The sequence below is a fragment of the Lithobates pipiens genome, unplaced genomic scaffold (assembly GCF_037356315.1).
Source record: "Lithobates pipiens isolate NorthernLeopardFrog02 unplaced genomic scaffold, aLitPip1_a1.2 Scaffold_13, whole genome shotgun sequence".
Lineage (NCBI taxonomy): Eukaryota > Metazoa > Chordata > Amphibia > Anura > Ranidae > Lithobates > Lithobates pipiens.
In genome coordinates, this window is record NW_027507718.1 from 552,532,339 (window position 1) to 552,550,890 (window position 18,552).

Consider the following 18,552-nt stretch of genomic DNA (forward strand, 5'->3'; position numbering starts at 1 on the left):
GGAACGACGATCTTTTATGCCCGGTACACATGTTGTCGGACAATCCGACCGTGTGTGGGCTCCATCGGACTTTTTCCATCAGAATTTCTGACCAACAAAGTTTGAGAGCTGGATCTAAAATTTTCCAACAACATGATCTGATCCGCGTCAATTCCGATCGTCTGTAGCCTAGTCTGACGGACAAAGTGCTACGCATGCTCAGAATAAATTCTGATTGGAAGCGCTCGGTCAGGTAAAACTAGCGTTCGTAGTGAATATCGCACATTCGTCACGCTGCAATGTTAGAAATTGTTTAATGCAGCGCATTCTCTTTTTCTTTATAATGCTACAAGAATGAAATTGTTTTGCTGCTCATATTCACACACACTTCTCCCAAACTTATTTCTTTATTCTTTTTCCTGATTTCATGAATAGAATATTTTTATTCATCAGATCGCCCGAATATTTATTTTTTTGTTTACATTTTGTGGTTGCTTTTTTAATCAAGATCTCCTTTTTTTTATATATTAATTTATATTAATATTTTTTCCCTAGATATTTTTCAAAATATTTTCTCTTTGCCCCTTTATTCCCTTTCTTCTTTTCCCCTCCACTTTTCCCCTCCCCCTCCCCATTCATCCTTATACATATGCCTAGTCTTAAGAATTATTGAAGACTGTGTAAAAATATTGATTCTCATTTTCATTTTATGTTTATTTTTATTTTTTCATGTCGCTCATTGGTTGTAGTTCTGTATGAAATCATATATGTTTTTTGTTTGGAAAGGGATTTTGTTTCTGTTTCTCCTCCTGGCCTGTACCTTTATATTGTGATAACGCTCTATTTACATATTCCCCGCCCCTAAGGTCCGCCCATGTAGTATAAATTAGTCCCATAAACAAACAGTCATCAGGTTGATAAAGGAACCAATGAGATGTTCCGAACCGTGTCTCTCTTTGATGACTGCTTCCTGTTTTGCTTCCTGTTTGCGGTCCACGCTGGTTGCTGGTTATTGTCTCCTGCCGCTGACGTCACTTCCGGGATCCTCGTGTTTTGAGACTGATTGCGGGCGGCTTGTCAGTTCTCTTGGAGCTCCCTGCTGGTTTTCCCGTTGGCATCCCCTGGACCCCCCCGCTACTGGACACACACAGCCTAAAGAACCTGTATATGCCAGTGACCACTGCCTTCATGCCGGACCACCTACATGGATATTAATGATGTGCTCTGCCAGTCTATATATCTTGTAAGTGTTTTTAACCCTTTTTGGGGAAATTAAACAGCTTTTATTTCTACACTTAGAGGCGCCTTTTTTGTTTTTCTACCTCCATAATTCTCACATGGAAGAAGAATGACACAACTAGGACTCTTCCCAGAGCTGGTCACCTGACCAAACTGACCAATCGGGGGAGACGGGCCTTAGTAAGAGAGGTGACCCCGATGATCACTCTGACCGAGATCCTGTGTGGAGATGAAATTAAGTTCCAGAAGGACATCACTGCAGCCCTCCTCCGATCTGGGCTTTATGGGGGAGGGGCTAGTAGAGATCTGCACAACAGAAACATTTGTTTTGTTTCATTTTGGATTCGTTCATTAGATTCCTCATTTCATTTCTTCATATTTGTTATGTTAGAATCATTTGTTTTTGGAATTTGTTTAGTATATTTGCTATATTTGCATTCAAATTTCAAAGGTCGGCTGAATATTGTTTCTATTTTATTGTGTTCTATTTAATTTGATTTGCAATTAGAATTTTGAAAGATGGCTATATTCATTCTATTCTATTTTATTCAAAATTTGAAAATCAAATGAAAAAAATTAAATTTTCGAAAGTTGGCTATATTTTTTTTATTTTCTATTCTAGTATATGTGAAATTAGAAATTAGGTATATGGCTATATTCTTTCTATTTTATGCTATTCTATTCTATTCAACATTCTAATTAAATTAATTTTATTCAGTTCTCTTAGAAACTTGAATTTTGGAAGATGCCTGTATTCTTTATATTCTTTTCTATTGTGTTTTGAATCTAAAATTCGAATTTCAACATTTTAATTTTAAAACACGGATGCATGCTTTATTTGTTAGTCCATTTTATTCAAAATTATAATTTTACATTTTTAATTTTGGATGACAGTTATATTCTTTCTATTTCAATTTTATTTTATTCTATTTTATTCAAAATTTTCAATTCAAACTTTGAAATTTAAATTTTGGAAGTTGGCTTTATGTTTTTTGTCTATTCTATTATATTCTATTTTAATTGAAATGATGTACTTTGGAAGAAGACTATATAATTTCTTTCATTTTTTTGTTTTCAAAATTTGAAACTCAAATTTCAAAAATTGAATTTCAGAAGACAGCTATATTCTTTCTATTTTTTCTGTTCTATTCTATTCAAAATTTTAAATTAGACTTTCAGAAGATGGCTAAATTCAAATTTTGAAATAGAATTTTGAAAGACAGATATATATATATATTTCTATTTTATTTTATTCTATTTAAAATACTCATTTTGGAAACTGGCTACATTCTTTCTACTTTATTGTATTCTATTATATTCAAAATTTGAATTAAAAAATGTAAATTTAGGAAGTTAGCTATGTATTTTTCCTATTTCATGTAATTCTATTTGAAATTTGAAATTCAGAAGATGGCTATATTCCTTCTGTTTTACTCTACTCTATTCAATTAAAATTCTGAAATTAAAATTTCAAATTTAGCATGGAAGCTATATTCTATTTTATTCTATTCTAAATTTGAAATTGGCTATATTCTTTCCATATTATTCTATGGAAGACCGATATATATATTTTTATATTTTATTTTATTATGTTTCAAATACACATTTTGGAAAATGACAATATTTATTCTATTTTATTCTATTCTTTTCAAATTTCAAATTTGGGAAGACGGCTATATTCTTTCTATTTTATTCTACTTCATTCAACTTTTTGTTTTTGGAAGACATCAATATGCTTTCTATTTTAGTCTATTTTGTTTCAAAATTAAAATTTTGATATTTGAAATAGAATTTTGCATGACAGCTATATTTTTTCTATTTCATTCTTTTCTATTCAAAGTTTGGAATTGATATACTTTCTATCCCCTTGTATTCAAATTTTGAATTTCCAATTTAAGACTTTGAATTTCAGAAGACTGATATATTCTTTTTATTTTATTAAATTATATATTATTTTCTATTATTTTCTGTTCAAAATAAGCCTTTCAGAAGAGGTCTATATGCTTTATATTGCATTCTGTTCTTTTCTAGTCAAAATTTGAAATTCACATTTCAAAAGACAGCTATATTCTTTCTATTTTATTATAGTCTATCCTTTTCTATTTAAAATTAAAATTTTGAAATTTAAATTAGAATTTTGGAAGACAGATGTATTTTTTTCTATTTGTTTTCTTCAATTTGAAATACTAATTTTGAAATAATAATTTCCTAAACCATCTACATTCTTTCTATTTTATTATATTCTATTATATTCAAAGTTCAAAATTTCAATTTCTAAATTCAAATTGTGAACGTTACCTATATATTTCTCTATTTTATTCTATTCTATTAGAATTTGGGAAATAGGCTATATTCTTTTGATTCTATTCGAAATCTGATTTTATAATTTATATTTTTGGAAGCTGGCTATATTTTTTCTATTTTACACTATCCTATTCAATTAAAAATTCAAACTTAGAAATTTGAAATTCTAATTTTGAACGAAAGCTATATTCTTTCTATTTTATTCTAGTCACATCTTTTCTAAATTTGAAATTCAAATTTCGGAAGATGGTTATATTATTTCTATTATTTTCTATTTAAAATTCCTATTTTGGGGGATGTGGCTGGATGTTGAGCAGAGCGTGCGTGCATGTGGGGAGCTCCGGCCTTCCATAGCCCTTGGAGAAGGGGTAGCGACCCCAGCAACCTTGCCTGGACCTCGGCTCGGACCCCTGTGCCCCTCAGCCTGTCGTAGTACCGCCGGGTCCCATGGTCACAGATCGCATCTTTGCCCCGGCCGACCATCTGAAGGATTCTCCCGTGCCTGTCTCTCTCCCCGCAAGCAGACCGAGGCAACTCAGCCTTACACCCATGGCCGATGGACACCATAAAATCTGCTCCTGAGCCCGCCGGAAAGGTCACCAAAGACACAGGTGAGAAGCGGCCATCTTACTACACCCTGATACAGGCCAACAGTCCCGTCTCCTTCTCTCCTGGACCCAATCCGCGCTGCACCACACAACAAACACATCCCGATCATACAAAACCAGACCCTGGTCCAGGATTACAGTGGGGCCTACCCCCTCAATAACACAGGTGGAGATCAAGGCCCAGACCCCATAGCCACGTGCAGCATCCATCTTGCTCCACCCGGAAGCAGGATTATTAGGGCTTTTCTAACACCCCTGAGCTTGGATTGCCCCTGCAAAGATTCTAGAACTGGGAGGCTCATGTGCGGCATGTAAGATGCAAATCATGTAGAGCTCCGGTCCCCATCTCCCTATTTGTGGCTCCTGCACAGCATCCACAGCTTCATTAGACTCAGGAGTGACACTGCAGTCTGCCAGCTAGTCCCAGGCATCATATGGGAAACATTGGCTTCCAGAAAGCAATTTATCATGGATTTGTCCTGCCGCCATCTAACCATGCCATGGAGCGTTACCTGTATAGGTTGCAATCCCCAGCCTTGAATACTGTGTCCGTCCCACCGGTCCCTATCGAATCCCACCTAACAGCTGAAAAAGCACCTCCAATGGTTCCAGCAATCCCAAGTATCTGCTACTACAGATACGATAACAGTAGCTCTGTTGGACTTTAAACTGCAATCGCTGCTTCACGACCTGACCCACAATATAGCTAGAGAGGTGGGTAAAATAGCACATGAACTCCGAAGGGGAAATAGATCAACTTGGGGAACGTACAGACACCTTAGAGATCAAATTTGACAAGTTGACCCAATATGTACATGTCCTAGAGGAAGATAATGCTGCTATGAAGCACACAATCTCCCAACTCCAGTTACAACCGGAAGACTTGGAGAACAGAGAAAAATGCTAGAACCTAAGAATCCGAGGGGTACCCAAATCTATCTTCGACAAGGAGCTCCGCCCATACCTCCTAGGCCTATTTGTCACTCTAGTCCCCCACATCCCGGACATTGATTGGCGCCTGTACCGGGCTCACAGATCTTTGGCTCCTAAACCTCCACCTGGCTCTAACCCCAGGGACATTGTCCGTTTTCATTTTTATGAGAGTAAGGAAGCCCTGACTGTCGCAACTCGCAACAAATCTCGCATTGATTTTAAACAAGCCAAGATCTAAATTTTCAGTGATCTCTCCCCTATTACCCTGGTGAAAATACACAGCTTTCGCCCGGTTACCACCCATTTACAAAACCATCAAGTGTCTTACTGCTGGGGATTCCCCTTTCTCCTGTCTGTATCTAAAGATGGTGTCCAATTCTCGCTACGAGACCTTTATGAAAGTGAAGCCTTTATCTGCAACCTAGGTCTCCCACCCATCCCTGAGGAGGATCTTCAGCTTCCTGCCCAAAACCCCAAGCCTCTCACGACACCAGCCAAGATCTGGACCGCCGTTCAACGCAGATCGCAGAAGACCTTCTGTACTCCTCAACAAGCTAACCCCTACCTGAAATGCCTCCCTCCTCAATGTTCTCCTTTTCCTCTACCACGGCTGGACGATGTTTCATCTGGTTGTACAAGTGACCCTATGGAACTGGGTCACTCTATTTTCAATAGGGAACCTACCATCAGATCTTGCAGGCTACCATGCCCCTCAATAAAACCCCGGGCTGTTGCCTGGGTTCCCCGGAAGTCTCTTTTATCTTCAGGGTTTTCAAAAATATTTTCAAATAATTTTTATTTATTTTTTGTTGTTTTCCAGTATCTCATTTCATGGGTCCTTTTTTTTACCTTATTTTGGTTACTAGTGTTTTTTTGGCACCATTTCAACTTACATGCTTACATGTTTCTATATATGTTGCACCATGGTTATATTGCTGTTGGTTTAAAATGTATGTTACGTTATCTACAGTAGGTGCCGCCGATATTGTGTTTCCAGCGTGATCCTGTCGCACTGGTTCCCAGCGACAGGCTTCTCTAACCAGCGAGATCTCGTTGCGCTGGTTCTCGCGCTGGCTGCAATAGGAAAATATAATTTTGCGTAGGGGTCCCCCCAAAATCCATACCAGACCCCTATCCGAGCACGCAGCCCGGCTGGTCAGGAAAGGGGGTGGGAATGAGCGAGTGCCCCCCCTCCTGAGCCGCATCAGGCCATGTGCCCTCAAAATGGGGGGTGGATGCTTTGGGGGAAAGGGGGCACCCTGCGGCCCCTACACCCCAAAGCACCTTGCTCCCATGTTGATGAGGACAAGGGCCTCTTCCCGACAACCCTGGCCGTTTGTTGTCGGGGTCTGCGGGTGGGAGGCTTATCGGAATTCGGGAGCCCCCTTTAATAAGGGGGACCCCAGATCCCGGCCCCCCACCCTATGTGAATGAGTATGGGGAACATCGTGCCCCTACCTATTCACCTGGTGAAAAAAGTGTAAATAAAAAACACAACACAAGTTTTTAAAATACTATATTAGACAGCTCCGGGGGTCTTCTTCCGTCTTGGGGGGTCTTCTCGCCGGACTTCTCCGCTATCTTCTGTTAGTTCTTTTACTAGCAGAGGAGCCCGGCTTTCTTCTTCATCGTTGTCACCATCCAGGGGGTCTTCTTCCGACTTTGGAGTCTTGTCCCACACTTCGGTTCTTTTTGCCGAGCCTCCGCTATCTTCTTATAGCTCTTTTACTAGTGTTGGCCCGGTCTTCTGTCGCTGTCACCGCCGCCGCCTTCTTCGCCACCTTCTTTTTCTCCTTCTTCTCCTTCTTCTCCTTCTTCTTCTAGATTCTAGCTTCTTCTCACAAAGTTACAGACATTATTTATATATAATTGTTAATGGTCCGACATTCTGCGCAGCAAATATACAGCTAACTAAATGTTTTTCTAATGAAAGGTTTAAAATATGAGTTTGTTTCTGTACAAATCTAACAATGAAAAATGTGTACATTTGAATCCAACCACCTTATTGCCTCTACTGGAGGAGGCTGGAGACAAAGGAAAACCCACATGTGTTAAATTGATGACATAGGGATCAGCTTCTGTGAGCCCAGTGCAGGACACACTCCCCGAAGACCCGAGTATTTCATTCTTTGTAGAGCTATTCCCGGTTTTATACTGAGTATGCAGTTTATCACCCAGAAGGATACTCTGTATTTAGAGTCATTGGATCCTTTCCCCCAGCTCCAGAAGCAGAGCTCCATGTTTTAACAAAGCCTGTGAGCTATAAAAAGAGTGTATATTTTTGTAGCTAGTAGAGATATAGAGAGCTTTTGGTTCCATTTGAAGGGCCAGAAGTTTGTTTTTATGTTCGGCAGGTAAACCAATCAAGCATGCTAAGTTAATCTGATCGGCTATTTTCAGCCTTCCAGGTTCTTTCTGAGGTAGCGATACTAACATTAAAACTCATACATGGAAGCAGACCAGGCGACTAAGGATGCTACATTTACAGCCCTGTACACTTGCTGGGTCTGCCAACTCACAGATTCCACCCTAGTTCTGGCCCAATATAGCTGGGATTAATAATTCAACTTTAAGGACCCCAGAACGAGAAGAACACGTGGTCCAGAGGGGGCAACTTCTTATGAAACAGGACTTTGGAAAAGGTGATCATTTATGTCTGCCAGACACTCTTTTCCCTCCAGCTTGACACATGGACCATGTCATCAGTCACAAATGAGCGTGGGATAGAGCCAGGGTTCACCACAGTTTTTTTTTTATAACATACCACTTCTTGTTTTACCTGTTACCAAAGGTGTTACCAAAAGCTGAACATCCCTTCCAGAGATTACAAAAAGACAAATCCAGATGCCCAAGTCAGGCTCTTACGAGTATGCATTTTGTTTGTATGGACATGTTTTCTGGATGTCCAGTGGCAAATGCTACTGCAAAGGCCACAATAAAAAGTGTTATCAGAAGTAGTTTGGAAGTAAAGAGGGCAGAATCTACAGAGAGTAACAGAGGAAATCATTTTTATAGGAGAGTCCTTACTAGAAGTTTTGAGGTTTTATTTTTACACTCCCTACAGTCTACAATGTAGCGGACAAAGTAGTGTAAGAAACTAGAAAACTTTTGCCTGAATGTTTTCTTATACTTTATCAAGCCCATAAGGGGATGTTGGACTCTCTCCCTATAGGATTTGGTTTGGGAGTGTGTTACTCACTTGCTTATATTTTGTTTCAGCAGCTGAAGTCCTCCATTTGGATCTCAGAGAGAATGTTGCTGATCTTTTAAGGTTTTTGACAAACTCATTTATGTGTTTTCTCCCCAATTCCAGATCCAAAATGTTTGGAAGGATCTAAAACTAAAGCCAGATGACTTGTTAATTGTTAAGAGACATTTATATATAAAGACATGATATATCAATGTACTCAAACAGTGATGATATGATAAAATGGTGAATACTGCAAAGAAAATAATAATGGAGTGTCAATGTGCTCAGACAGTGACAATGTGTAAATAGCAGCAGTATATGCAATGCTTATCCCAGATCAGAAATCAGTGTATATAAACAAATATACATGCATAAACTGCATAGGGGATAGCCCACGATAAAATGAAATGGTCAATTGAATCACAGATCACTTGATTGGACTATTCACTGTGTGGGACTTTTTATTTGAATATTATTGGACATTACGACGGAAAATGCCCGATCGGACCGTGTTGTCGGATAATCCAACTGTGTGTGGGCTCTATTGGACTGTTTCTGTCAGAATATCCGACGAACAAAGTTTTAGAGCTGGGCTATAAAACTTTCCGACAACATGATCCGATCAGACTTTGTCCGATTGTGTGTAGAGAATTCCGATCGGACAAAGTGCCACGCATACTAAGATCAAATTCCTAGACCAAAGCTTTTGACTACTAGCCTGAACGAAATAACGTTGTCACGTTACGTACGATCGGATTTTCCGACAACGTTGTTCGTCCGTGTGTATACAACACAAGTTTCAGACAAAATCCGATGGATTTTGTTTTCGGAATGCCCAACCGTGTGTACGGGGGCTAACACACTGATCATTGTGTGAGTGCAAAATGGTATCAAGCTGCTAACTACAGGTGTTGGTTACATTGTGTGATGCTTTGATTGGTCATATCATATTTTTGTGATTGGCACCATCCAATGGGCAGTGCAGTCACAGTTCTTTGCTTGTGCATTCTAGGGAGCATGTAAGAGCAAGAAAAAAAAATAAAGCTGTAATATAGTTTCCACCCTGTAACATCCACCTTCAATCCACTTATGTACAATAGGCAGACAGAAGGTAGTTAATATAGACAAAAAATCATAACGATGATGATAAAGTCATTCATAATGATGATGATGATGATGATGATGATGATTTAACAATATGACTGAATTTGTTTAATCTGATCTACAGCATTATACATTGAATCGATGTGTTACATTTACAACATTCTTTTCCCCAGCATTGTCCCTCTTGTGTTCAGCTCAGGTTTGAAAAGTAAAATGTAGAGTTTTGGAGAAAACATACACAATAATATTCCAGCACTGGAGGTCAGTATGGCGAATAACTCCACAGCCACCATGTATTTCCCTCTGGTGCTCAGATAGGCCGGGATCATGGCAATCCAGACACTGCAGAAAACCAGCATGCTGAAGGTGATGTATTTGGCCTCATTAAAACTGTCCGGTAATGTCCTCACCATGAAAGCCAGAACAAAACTCACAGCTGCCAGAAACCCCATATAACCCAACATAGAGTAGAACCCGATAACTGACCCTTCATTACACTGAATGAGGATCTTCCCAGGATAGGAGTCCATGTCATACTCCTGAAATGGTGGAGAGATGGACAACCAGAGAATGCAATTCATAACCTGAATGTATGAGCAGAATAACATGACTGTATTGGGAAGTTTGACCCCAACCCATTTTCTACAAGAGCTTCCAGGTCTGGTGGCTTTGAAAGCAATGAAGACCATGATGGTTTTGGCTAGGATAGAAGTTGCTGAGATGGTGAAGGGAATTCCAAAAGTGACTTGTTGCAGCATACAGGTAATATCCACAGGACGGCCAAGGAACAGGAATACAGAAAGGAAGCTCAGTATGAGGGAGAGGAGCAGAATGAAGCTGAGGTTCCGGTTATTGGCTCTGACTATGGGAGTGCTCCGAAACCAAACAAATAGTCCAAGTATAAGGAGAGATGTTGTAGCAAATATGACTGAAGTTATAGAAAAAAATAAAACTAGAATATCCTCCTCGTATGATAAATACTCAATGACCTTGTCAATACAAATATTTTTAGCTTTATTGGGCCATTCATTTTCAGGACACTTCTTGCAGAGTTTACTATCTGTAGAGTAAAAATAAGTGAAAATAACATTAAGCATAGTATATCGAGAATGCCATTTTTGGCCTCTTCAGTGTAATCATTTTCCTGACCATTACTTTTAGATAAATGTTCGAGGCTTTCTCTGACAGACAGTAGGAGGAAGCTGTAGAAAGTATAAAACAGCACTTGCAGCCTATAGACATACACATATAAAACTACAAAATGATATATAACATAATATGCATAAATCTGTAAAGTGTTTGGTGCTTCTACAAAAGTGCAATGGTGCTCCAAAACTTTGCAACCTGTGAGGTGACTCCCCTTTCGATGACCCCACTCACCAAAAACAATACACCCTCAGCTTCACAGTCTGGGATCAAAAAAGGCAGTGATCTATTGATCTGGGGTTATGTAGGATGGTTCCTCCACAAACTCTTCCAAGAGGGTCCTTTACGAAAGAAAGGATATGCCACACTCCATAGATGGGAAAATAGAGTAAAAACTCATAGTGAAATACCTCTTAACATAAATTATAAAGCGCATTACAAGCACCACTTACAGGATATTAAGCAAAGACAGGGATTAGTAAAAAAACATCCGAGTTCACCGCTGTATGGCATGCATTCCACAGAGGAGGAAATTGCGTCAATGGTTTTTGGTGAGTGGGGTCACCGAAGGGGGAGTCACCTCACAGGTTGCAAAGTTTTGGAGCACCATTGCACTTTTATAGACACACCAAGCACTTTACAGATTTGTGCATATTATATTATATATAATTGTGTTGTATTTTGATTGGTATGTCACAAACACATTGATGTACATGGCACTAATCCATAGGATGTGTATTGTATAATATAGGCTGCCAGCGCTGTTTTATACTTTCTATCATTTTTAAGGTTGTAGCACCTTTGCACAGCGGCTGCAGTCTTATTTTCATTTTTGTTTTGATTTAGTACTTCAACAACAGTTTTGAATAGATTTATTGTAGGATGAAGCTGGTTCTCATTGCTTGCTGCAAAGTGTAAAGTGGTTACAGAATCACTTTAAAAGACTTTCAAAGTTTTAATTTTCTAATCCAATATCAGAGTGTCTATATAAAAAAAGAATGCTTACTAGAATGGTTTGATATTTCTCCTTCTGAACATGGAGCACAATTATAACAACATGGGTGATATCCTTCTCTTACAGATTTTCTGAACCCTTGAAGACATTCGTCAGAGCATCGACCCCTTGGGACCTGAGATAATATAGAACAATATGAACTATTCAAGAGAAAAACTACAGATATAATAGTGTAGGTAAGCCAAGCTTCTGGTGTGTACAATGATGTAGAATGCATACCTTGGTGGAAACACATGGACCATTCCAGAAGGTGGCCCTTCATTAGTCTGGATACCACAGAATATTCTCCGAACCAGAAGACAGAAATAGACATCTAGGAGTACTAGCAGAATCCTTGCATTAGAAAGGTTACAGCAACAGAACTATCAGTACAAGTATAAACACTGCCTTAAATGTCCAAAGAGAAAATCTCCTACAATACAAAGAGAAGAAAACAAATAGCCGTGTACCTCTAATAACCACATACAATCCAGCACTAGAAGGGATGAGAGAGATAATGAAATAGATGAAATCCATCATAACAGAGGACAGAACCCTGAAAGGAATATTCCAACAACCCTCAGTGCTGACCTTCAGGCAACCACCCAACCTCAGACAAATATCAATCAGCAGGAAGCTTCATTCTGAGGACAGGAACTACATAAATGTATTAAACATTGTCACACAAACAAAAGGAACCTTCAGTATTACATACAGCTTGGCCTCCAGTAATGGGATGTACTTCATTTAATGCAGCAAGTGCAAGCATGTATCATACATTGGTGAGACAGGACAGATGTTACAAAAACCGAATGAATGTTTATAGACACTGTAATGGAATTATCCCCCATACTCAGCTTGAGTGCTTACATCATATACCACTTCCTCCAGTCTGAAGATAGATATCAGATATTATAGCCGCATATTGCAACCAAGAACAAGGTAGGACTCGTTTGACTGCAAAGCTGGAACACTTTTATTTGAACAAACTAACACATAATATATACACCACAGGATGACCTCCCCCTCCTGATCATATTACCCTAACGTATTGTTAGGGTAATATGATTTGTACACAGGAATATAGTTAGAACAACAGACATATACTATAAACATTATGTTAGTTAGCCACCTGGATGACTCAGAAGTTTCATTACAGATCAGACTTCTACAATACTGAATAAAGTGTACTGGACAATACACATTATTAAAAGTATAAACACAACCCACAATGGTTTGCTTAACAGACAGACAAAAGGTGAGTTAATTATCACATTTAACAATGGGTGAAAGATCCTTAGGAAGCAAACTAGACCTACTTGTATTAAACATATTATAGCAGGCAACCCCCAGACAGGTGGCTTGATGATGACATCAACATCTGCTATGAGTTCCATAGTGTGGAGCAGTCCTTGCTGGAAATGTGGCATCTAGGCCCTTAACATGGACCCCGGCTTTGAGCCCCAGAGACTATGTGTCTTGGGGAGACATGGACCTGAATACAAAGTAACAAGACCACTCCACTGATCTCCCAGGCATACACCTTCCAAAGAGTAGTGTTCCCTTAAAAGCCAGGGCCCATAATCAGTGGGTAAGAGGCTTGCTCCCAGTCCTCTTCAAAAGCCCCTGTCCCAGCTAGGTCTCTCACACTTCTCCCCCATCAAAAGTCAACTAACAAGCTCCCAGATCTCCACCTGGTCTGGACATGCATTAGTCGGGGCAGAGTAAAACTAAAAAATACTAAAGTGCAAATATGAATCCTAAGTGGAACGTGCTTAAATGAAAAAAGCTGCAGTCACTTAAACGTGGTCAGTCACCAAATTCTGTATATATTAAGTAATAGTGATGTGCTAAAATCAATATTCCACCAAAAACTAAAGTGCAATGTGCAAACTCGTGCAAAGTGCTTTGTGCAACAATGTAACCATAGGGGTAAAAATCACCAGAAACCCCCTACCACTGGAATAACAGCAAATGTTGCCAGATAAATCACACTACCTCAGGTGTATGTGTCCGACGTGCCATAAATAAATATTTATCACCATTGTTTAATATTAACTGTTCAAATCATTTGGCTATTTATTTATGGCACATCGGACACGTACACCTGAGGTAGTGTGATTTATTTGGCAACATTTGCTGTTGTTCAAGTGGTAGGGGGTTTGTGGTGATTTTTACCCCTATGGTTATATTGTTGCACATAGCACTTTGCATGAGTTTGCACATTACTCTTTAGTTTTTGGTGGAATATTGATTTTAGCGCATCACTATTACTGTGATGACACAGTAAGGTCCACCAGAAGATCCTTAAAAGCTACACATCATGCCGAGACCCAAAGAAATTCAGGAACAATTGAGAAAGAAAGTAATTGAGATCTATCAGTCTGGAAAGGGTTATAAAGCCATTTCCAAAGCTTTGGGAATCCAGCGAACCACAGTGAGAGCCATTATCCACAAATGGCGAAGACATGGAACAGTGGTGAACCTTCCCAGGAGTGTCCGGCCGCCCAAAATTACCCCAAGAGCGCAGCGACCACTCATCCAAGAGGTCACAAAAGACCCCACAACAACGTCCAAGGAACTGCAGGCCTCACTTGCCTCAGTTAAGGTCAGCGTTCATGCCTCCACCATCAGGAAAAGACTGGGCAAAAATGGCCTGCATGGCAGAGTTCCAAGGAGAAAACCACTGCTGAGCAAAAAGAACATCAAAGCTCGTCTCAATTTCTCCACAACACATCTTGATGATCCCCAAGACTTTTGGGACAACATTCTGTGGACCGATGAGACAAAAGTGGAACTCTTTGGAAGGTGTGTGTCCAAGTATATCTGGCGTAGAAGGAACACTGCATTTCATAAAAAGAACATTATACCAACAGTAAAATATGGTGGTGGTAGTGTGATGGTCTGGGGCTGTTTTGCTGCTTCAGGACCTGGAAGACTTGCCGTGATAAAAGGAACTATGAATTCTGCTGTCTACCAAGAGATCCTGAAGGAGAATGTCCGACCATCTGTTCGTGTACTCAAGCTGAAACGAACTTGGGTTCTGCAGCAGGACAATGATCCTAAACACACCAGCAAGTCCACCACCGAATGGCTGAAGAAAAACAAAATGAAGACTTTGGAGTGGCCTAGCCAAAGTCCTGACCTGAATCCTATTGAGATGTTGTGGTATGACCTTAAAAAGGCCGTTCATGCTCGAAAACCCTCTAATGTAACTGAATTAGGACAATTCTGCAAAGATGAGTGGGCCGAAATTCCTCCAGGACGCTGTAAAAGCCTCATTGCACGTTATCGCAAACGCTTGGTTGCAGTTGTTGCTGCTAAGTGTGGCCCAACCAGTTATTAGGTTTAGGGGGCAATCACTTTTTCACACAGGGCCATGATGGTTTGGATTTTTTTTCACCTTTAATAATAAACACCTTCATTTACAAATTGCATTTTGTGTTTACTTGTGTTGTCCTTGACTATTGTTTAAATTGGTTTGATGTTCCGAAACACTTAAGTGTGACAAACATGCAAAGGAACAGGAAATGAGGAAGGGGGCAAACACTTTTTCACACCACTGTATATATATATATAGTCGGGGCAGCGTGAACTAACTTGGTCAGTCTGCATGATCTCCATTCTTGGCTGCAAGGAATAGTGCAAGGAATAGTTGTCGTCAGTAAGTGTGGGGCAGAGGTCATTGACTCTATGTCTGGCTGCTAGCGATTCAGCTGGGAGTAGAAGCTTCACTACATCAGCTTGTCGCTGGAGAGAAGGGTTGACTGCCCCAGCTCCCTGGAAAACCACCATTGTTGCCAGTGCTGGGGACTCCACATCATCTGCTTTGGCTAACTGTACTTCCACTCCCAGACTGTGGATCTGCTGCTGGGGAGGAAGGATGACCTCCATCTCTCCCAAACTGTGTATCCACCATTGGGGAGATAAGGTTGCTTCCTCTTCCGTTCCCTCGTCTGGTTGCTGAGATGACATTTCTCTATCACTGTCTCCCAGGTGCACAAATCCTGGCTGGGGAGTGAAGACAATTTCTTCCACTCTGTCTGACTATTGGAAAGGGACAACAACCTCCTCTCCCTTCTCCCCCTGGATCCTGATCTGCTGCTGGGAAGTGATTGTCTCTTTCTCACCATGGGCCTCCAAAACTGCCGCAGGTGTGGGGCAGAGGTCTTTGACCCTCTATCCAGTTGCCAGGGCTTCAGCTGGAAAAGTTTCTTGTAACTCCACAACTGCTGCTGGCAGGAAATCCCATGTCCCTCTCAGTGTTGTAGGACAAAGGCTGACTGCCTCTTCTCTCAGGAAGGATGAATTTGTTATTTCTGCTGGGCAGAGCTCAGTGATGGTCTGCCTTGATGTCAGCTCTTCTTCTGGAAGCTCACCTGGTTGTTCTTCCTCAGTTGAAAAGTTGATTAACCACTTTCAGACCGGACCATTTTGCTGGTCAATGACCAGAGGTCTTTTTACAATTTGGCACTGCGCTGCTTTACCGGTAATTGCGCGGTCATGCAGTGTGGTACCCAAACAAAATTTGCGTCCTTTTTTTCCCACAAATAGAGCTTTATTTTAAAGGTATTTGACTGACTCTGTGATTTTTATTTTTTGCGATATAAACGTAAAAAGACCGCAAATTTTGAAAAAAAATGATATTTTCTACTTTTTGTTATTAGAAAAATCCAATAAACTCAATTTTAGTCATACATTTAGGCCAAAATGTATTCAGCCACATGTCTTTGGTAAAAAAAAAGTCAATAACTGTATATTTATTGGTTTACGCAAAAGTTGTCACATCTACAAACTAAGGTACATTTTCTGGAATTTACACAGCTTTTAGTTTATGACTGCCTATATCATTTCTTGAGGTGCTAAAATGGCAGGGCAGTACAAAAGCCCCCCAAATGACCCCATTTTGGAAAGTAGACACCCTAAGGAAATTGATAAGAGGCATGTTGAGCCCATTGAATATTTTATTTTTTTGCCTCAAGCGATTGAATTTTTATTTTTTTTTACACAAAGTTGTCACTAAATGATATATTGCTCACACATGCCATGGTTATATGTGGAATTGTACCCCAAAATACATTCTGCTGCTTCTCCTGAGTACGGGGATACCACATGTGGTCGACTTTTTGGAAGCCTAGCCGCGTACGGGGCCCCGAAAACCAAGCACCGCCTTCAGGATTTCTAAGGGCATACATTTTTGATAATTTCACTCCTCACTACCTATCACAGTTTTGAAGGCCATAAAATGCCAAGATGGCACAAAACACCCACAAATGACCCCATTTTAGAAAGTAGACACCCCAAGCTATTTGCTGAGAGGCATGTTGAGTCCATAGAATATTTTATATTTTGCCACAAGTTGCGGGAAAATTACAAACTTTATTTATTTTTCACAAAGTTGTCATTAAATGATATATTGCTCACACATGCTATGGGCATATGTGAGATTACACCCCAAAATAAATTCTGCTGCTTCTCCTGAGTACGGGGATACCACATGTGTGGGACTTTTTGGGAGCCTAGCCGCGTATGGGGCCCCCGAAAACCAAGCACCGCCTTCAGGCTTTCTAAGGGCGTAAATTTTTGATTTCACTCCTCACTACTAATTACAGTTTTGAAGGCCATAAAATGCCAAGATGGCACAAAACTCCCACAAATGACCCCATTTTAGAAAGTAGACACCCCAAGCTATTTGCTGAGAGGCATGTGGAGTCCATGGAATATTTTATATTTTGCCACAAGTTGCGGGAAAATTATAAACTTTTATTTATTTATTTATTTTTTTCACAAAGTTGTCACTAAATGATATATTGCTCACACATGCTATGGGCATATGTGAAATTACACCCAAAATAAATTCTGCTGCTTCTCCTGAGTACGGGGATACCACATGTGTGGGACTTTTTGGGAGCCTAGCCGCGTACGGGGCCCCGAAAACCAAGCACCACCTTCAGGCTTTCTAAGGGGCGTAAATTTTTGATTTCACTCCTCACTACCTATTACAGTTTTGAAGGCCATAAAATGCCAAGATGGCACAAAACTCCCACAAATGACCCCATTTTAGAAAGTAGACACCCCAAGCTATTTGCTGAGAGGCATGTGGAGTCCATGGAATATTTTATATTTTGCCACAAGTTGCGGGAAAATTACAAACTTTTATTTTTTTTAATTTTTTTTTACAAAGTTGTCACTAAATGATATATTGCTCACACATGCCATGGGCATATGTGAAATGACACCCCAAAATAAATTCTTCTGCTTCTCCTGAGTATGGGGATACCACATGTGTGGGATTTTTTCGGAGCCTAGCCGTGTACGGGGCCCCGAAAGCCAAGAACCGCCTTCAGGCTTTCTAAGGGCATACATTTTTGATTTCACTCCTCACCACCTATTACAGTTTTGAAGGCCATAAAATGCCAAGATGGCACAAAAGCCCCCCAAATGACCCCATTTTAGAAAGTAGACACCCCAAGCTATTTGAAGAGAGGCATGTTGAGTCCATGGAATATTTTATATTTTGCCACAAGTTGCGAGAATATTACAAACTTTTTTTTTTTTTTTACAAAGTTGTCACTAAATGATATATTGCTCACACATGCCATGGGCATATGTGAAATGACACCCCAAAATAAATTCTGCTGCTTCTCCTGAGTATGGGGATACCACATGTGTGGGACTTTTTGGGAGCCTAGCCGCGTACGGGGCCCCGAAAACCAATCACCGCCTTCAGGATTTCTAAGGGTGTAAATTTTTGATTTCACTCCTCATTACCTATCGCAGTTTTGAAGGCCATAAAATGCCAAGATGGCACAAACCCCCCCAAATGACCCCATTTTGGAAAGTAGACACCCCTAAATTTAGGGGTACACTAGTGAGACTCACAGGTAAAAAAACACCTAGGCTGTCAGCGACTGTATCAAAACGCTACAAAAAAAACTGTTAGCGATCGCAGGGATCAGGCCTGACTCTGCGAACGCTGCAGTTATGTGTGTTGTGTTTTGTAAGTGACAGTGATCGATCGATACTGCACTTGGGTGGGATGGGCTGGTATTGGC